Source organism: Brassica oleracea, chromosome C2 (assembly GCF_000695525.1).
Source record: "Brassica oleracea var. oleracea cultivar TO1000 chromosome C2, BOL, whole genome shotgun sequence".
NCBI lineage: Eukaryota > Viridiplantae > Streptophyta > Magnoliopsida > Brassicales > Brassicaceae > Brassica > Brassica oleracea.
The window spans coordinates 32,377,709-32,383,856 of NC_027749.1; the positions used below are offsets into that span (position 1 = coordinate 32,377,709).

Sequence of the window (6,148 nt, forward strand, 5' to 3'; positions counted from 1 at the left end):
TAATACCTGATTCCTCAACCACTTAATAAAATTGTAGTCCCTTGCTGATAGTCGATGTTGAGGTTAATCAGACCTTCGGAAACTATCATCTTATCACTTCTTCTACCGGCAAGGATTACACCAGCCGCCTGAACTTCCATTTGTTTGTTTAGAAAATCAGTTGCAGACTATTTCAAAATAAGGCATCAATGGATCCTCGCAATTGAGTAGAATATAGGTGTGTGCATTATGATCGTCTTGTTCACTCGACCACCAAACCTCGTTTGACTTCCCTCCGAGTCGCCCAATCTAGCTAAAGAGATCTGGAACACCAGCAACTGCATATGTTGGCGCAACACCACCATCATCATATTTTCTTGGAGCTCTTCTCCGGGTACGTACTTTTGACGCAAAGTAGTACGATGTGAAGTGAGAAATTTCTTCCGTTAAACTTCCAGCAATTATAGAACCTTCAACTTTGGCGAGGTTCCTTGTTTTTCCCTTCAAATATTTCATGGCTCGCTCATACTGATACATCCATCTGTAATGTACAGGTCCACGAAGCAACGCCTCATATGGGAGGTGGAAAGCTAGATGCTCCATGACGTCAAAAAATCCGGGAGGAAATATCTTCTTCAAGTTGCACAATAAGATGAGAATGTTCTCCTAAAGCTGTTCCACAACTTCTTCTTTAAGAGTGTGTGTGCTCAGATCCTTGAAAAATGCTCCAATGCCTTTTATATTCCAAAAAAAAATGCTCCAATGCCTTTTATATTCAAAAAAAAATTAAACACATTGTTAGTCATATATTATTTTGTAAATTATTGTGATATAATACACTACGTACCTGCAAGTGCTTCATGTACGTTTGTTGGAAGTAGCTCCGCAAATGCAAAGGGCAGTAGTCGTTGCATAAATACATGACAATCATGACTCTTCATCCCGGAGAACTTTTGACCCTTTTCAACACATCTAGAGAGATTCGAAACATACCCATCGGGGAACTTCACTTCTGATGCCACCCAGTTGAACAACACCGACTTTTTTTCTGAAGATAATCTGAATATCGGAACGGGAACTTGTCCATTGCTTTTAATATGTAACTCGCTTCTTGAGCAAATATCCGGCAAGTCCAACCTCGATTTTATGTTGTCTTTTGTCTTCCCTGGGACATTCAATATTGTATTCATGATGTTCTCAAAGAAATTCTTCTCTATATGCATCACATCGAGGTTGTGGCGCAGAAGAAGATCCTTCCAATATGGCAACTCCCAAAATATACTCTTCTTGTGCCAGTTGTGATGAACACCGTAAGAATCTGGCATATTACGAGGGACATGCCAATTACCACCCCAACGAACTGTTTCGTTAGCTCCGTAGTAGTCGATTTTCGCTTCAATTTGTTCTCCAGTTAGATATGGAGGAGGAGTGTCTCTCACAACCCTTTTGTGCCTAAACAAATTCTTGTTTCTTCGGTAAGGATGGCCAATGGGAAGAAATCGACGGTGACAATCAAACCAACTTGTCTTCCTACCATTCTTCAGTTGAAACGCATCTGTCGTTCCATTACAATATGGACAAGCTAATCTCCCATGTGTAGTCCATCCAGACAACATCCCATAGGCAGGAAAGACACTTATTGTCCACAAAAGCATCGCTCGCATCGTAAAATTTGTCTTCGTTGAACAATCATTTGTCCTCACCCCTGTTGACCACATATCCTTCAACTCTTTTATCAGTGGTGGTAGGAAAACATCCAAGGACCTTTTTGGACGGTTCGGACCAGGTATTAATATGGTCAAGAATAGCAACTCTCGTTGCATGCACATCTCCGGTGGTAGGTTGTATGGCCTAAGAAAGACTGGCCACAATGAATATTGTCTCCCTGACATTCCGAACGGACTAAATCCATCTGTGCATAATCCGAGATACACATTTCGGCTATTGCTAGCTAAATCCGGATGTACTTAGTTTAAATATTTTCAGGCTCTTGCATCTGATGGATGAGTCATCTCACCATCCGTCTGAGTATGCTCGGCATGCCATCACATCTTTCCAGCTGTCTGCTCTGATTGGTACAATGTTTTCAACCTGTCTGTAATTTGTAGGTACCACATCCTTTGGTACGGTACTCTATTACGTCCCCGTCCTTGCGGCTTGAATCGTGGCTTCTTGCAGAATCGACATTCTTCTAGCTTCTCATCATCTCCCCAATAGATCATGCAGTTGTCGATGCAAACATCTATCATCTCCGAAGGCAACCCAAGACTATAAACCAATTTATGAATCTCATAATAAGAATCAGCACACACATTGTCTTCCGGCAAATACTCTTTATAAAAGTCTGCCCATTCGTTCATGCAACTTTCAGATAGATTGTGATCAGTTTTAATATTCATCATTCTACCAGCCAACGACAAATTAGAGATACCTTCTCTACAACCACTGTAAAGTGGTTGATTTGCCGCGTTTAACATTTCGTAAAACTTTTTTGCATCTATATTAGGTTCTTCGTCTTCATCATGAGCTACGAATGCATCAGCTACCATATCATGAACCCTATCATAATCTACCATCTCCTCCTGATGGTAACTATGTTCATTATGCAAATGATGATCAATCGGTTCTTCATGAAAATTGCTATTACTACTATTAGCTTCATTCTGATCATAATTATAACCTTCTCCATGTTGAAACCAGATATAGTAATTTGTCATGAAACTTCTATTTATTAAATGCTTCCAAACATTTTCACGGTTTGCCAATTTCGAATTGTTGCATTTCCGACAAGGACATAACATCTTACCGCTTTCTTGGGCGAGCGGTGTTGAATCTGCTTGATGCATAAATGTCTCCAGCCCCGCAAGGTATTCTTTCGCCACTCTCCCGTTAGCATCTCTATGCATATACATCCACTTCCGCAACTCGAAAATATTCCCGGAGCCAGCCATTTTTTTTTCTTTCACGTTTTTTTTTGTTGGTGTGTTTAAAATGATGTTCAAACGTCCCTATTTATAGAAAGTTTTCGAATCTAGTAGTTGTAATTTTCCTACGAATTTATGACGAAAATTAGTTAGGTGGCCGAAAAAAAAACGTGTGACAAACAAAGTTGGTGGATTCAAAATTTAGTCGCTAAGTAGACATAAATTATTTCCTCGTAAAGACCACGCTAAGTTTACGTAGAATGTACGAGGACATACGATTTCCTCGTAAACGCCACGTCACTTTACATCGACTTTACGACGAAACTGTTTCGTCGTTACTTTACGAGGAAATAAAGCTGATTTTATTTTTCCGCGTAATTTCCTTGTAAAGTCGACGTAAATTAACGAAGAAAAATATTCCTTGTTAATTTTCCTCGTTAAGCTTTTGTTTTCTTGTAGTGAATATCATTTTTATAACGATATCATATTTACATATGTGATCGTAAATATACCATCTTTAGGCGGCTATCAGCAAACTCCATTAACAGCTTTGTAAGAGCATCGCTAACCCAAAAACCTACTTTGGATTTTTTAATGATTTTTAAATATTAAATGTTAGATTTTTTTTTTAACACTTTGTTTTGTTGAACTGATTTGAAGCATATTACATCATAGAAGAATAAGCCAAAACGATAATGAAAAACTAATGAATCTTCTGCAACAGAAGCTGGTGAGGATAATCATCATTGATGACACATTAGCCATATCAAACTAGCTTTTTATAGAATAAGGTAGATTAGGTGTTCTCGTTCCAGCAGTAGCAGACGGACTTCTAATACCTTATCAAAATAATGACAATCTCATAGTCTAGATAGGTCTTCATCTTCAATTGCCTTTATCAATTTTGTTTCGAATTCGCTTCAGATAAGCTACCATCAAAACATTTTGAATGCAAATACAAATCAAATAAATGTTACTTAAGGGACCTAGTTAAGAGACACCAACATTTTCGTGCTCCAATGAGAATATCTTATTTAGAAGTTCTTAAAAACAAAAAAATTATGGAGCGTAGCAGAAATAATGTTACCTCTAGGCTTGAATCCATTATCAATCTTCTGAGAGGTTTTTCCATACGAAGGAGCAGGAACTGGGACGGAGGAGCCATTGAAATAAGAACCATCATCGAGGTTTCTAGTAAACAAGAGGCTTTCAAAAATTATGTTTTCTGATAACAACTTTGATTCATGAAGAGGAATTCATTAGAACCTTTGTGAAGTAAACAAGAGGCTTTCAAAAATTATGTTTTCTGATAAGAACTTATCTAGTTCTTTGGAATCTGAGCCATGTATCGTCTTAATGGTATCGTCTTAATGGTATCAATGCAGCAGCTGAAACGTTAAAAATGACAATAATCAGTTTCTTCTCACATTTATCTTAGCAAGTTTATACAGCTGAACCTAAAAGATTCTTATAATATTCGGATATAAAGTTGAGTAAGCTTCAGCACTGTCAGTGTAGGAGCTTGTGAAAGAGAATAATAAGTTCTTGCAAGGGAAAATGATAAGACCAACCAAACAGAAACATTGATGTCTGGTTACCTGCAAGCTTCCTTGTTGAATTTCTTTTCTTCGATCCCGTAGAAAGTCTTGAAAACCTCTGGCTCAACTCGGCAGAAATATGGTCGATCTGTACTCGGGAAGCGTTACAAATAATGAGGATTGTTTCACTCTCCAAATCAGAGAGAATAAGACAAATGATTTGCTAACAAAATTGCCAGGATAAATAGAGCACTTGCGTGTAACTTTGTCGTAGTTTATACACCAGCCATCATCACCAATCATGCTTCGAAACAGCTACAGATTAAAAGCATAACATCTCAACTTTCAAAAGCAATGAACAGAGGACTTTCGTCGAACAAGTGGTGTGTGTAAGCAAACAGACCTCAACGTCATCGGGATCGTCAAAGATTTCGTCAGGTGTGGCGAAAGCGAAGCCCTTTGCGAGCTTACAGCAAGCTCCACAGCTTTCTATGCATTGCCACGTCTGCTCGTTCGCAGTTCTTCCGTAGAAACCGCTCGTCGACGTCGCCATCGTTGCCCGCTTCTTTTCCGGTTTGGTTTTCTTTGCGTTAAGTTGCGTGACTTGGGACCGTCTTGTGGCAGAGATAATCGTCAAGGGCATTGGTGCAGTCGCTAAAGCAAGCGAAGGAAACATTTTATTGCCGCAAAATTAAACCGAACGTTGATAAGAACCTTTGTGAATATGTAAGAACTTGGGAGGAATTCCTGAAGAGGAGAATGGAGGAAGCAAGCTTGGGAGGAATTCATGAAGAGGAGAATGGAGGAAGCAACATGTTGGCTCAGCTTTGTTGTTGTTGCAGAGAGAAGAGGAGAAGGAGAAGGAGAAGGTCTAAGGGACGTCTCCTATTTAGGAGATAGAAGAACGTCTCTTTTTTTAATGGCTAATTTTTTTTAGTTCTAATTATGCTAAGAGACTCAACTAAAAAACTGGGTTAATGATGTTCTAAGGATATTCTATGTGATAATTTGTGGGATTATGAGAGCTTCTAAGTGTTTTAACCGTGATGAAGCACACGAACAAAGTAAAAAGGAGTGAAGTAACCGTAAGTATTTGAGAGAGAAGAGAAATTTGAGAATTTAAGAGAATGAGAGGATTTGTGAGATTGAGAGAATGAAAGAAATGTTTGTATTGAATTGTGTGTTTAATTGTGTAACATACATGGTGTATTTAAAGGAAACAAAAGCAATAAGCACTCAATGGTGGAAGAATAAATAACTAGTAGTGGATTAGCCACTCCTCCCCATTTGGTAAGTGATATGGCCACTTCTCCCACTTCCTCCACTAACTAGTAGTGGACTAGCCACTCCTCCCCATTTGGTAAGTGATATGGCCACTTCTCCCACTTCCTCCACTAACTAGTAGTGGACTAGCCACTCCTCCCCATTTGGTAAGTGATATGGCCACTTCTCCCACTTCCTCCACTAACTAGTAGTGGACTAGCCACTCCTCCCCATTTGGTAAGTGATATGGCCACTTCTCCCACTTCCTCCACTAACTAGTAGTGGACTAGCCACTCCTCCCCATTTGGTAAGTGATATGGCCACTTCTCCCACTTCCTCCACTAACTAGTAGTGGACTAGCCACTCCTCCCCATTTGGTAAGTGATATGGCCACTTCTCCCACTTCCTCCACTACTTCCCTTTGTTTAATTCTTCATGTCAACA

At 39.3% G+C, this 6,148-nt stretch overlaps 1 pseudogene; it reads right to left on the reverse strand.

Moving 5' to 3' along the window:
* Window positions 1-3,493: 3,493 nt before the first annotated feature.
* Window positions 3,494-5,314, reverse strand: LOC106325436 (annotated as a pseudogene).
* Window positions 5,315-6,148: the final 834 nt, after the last annotated feature.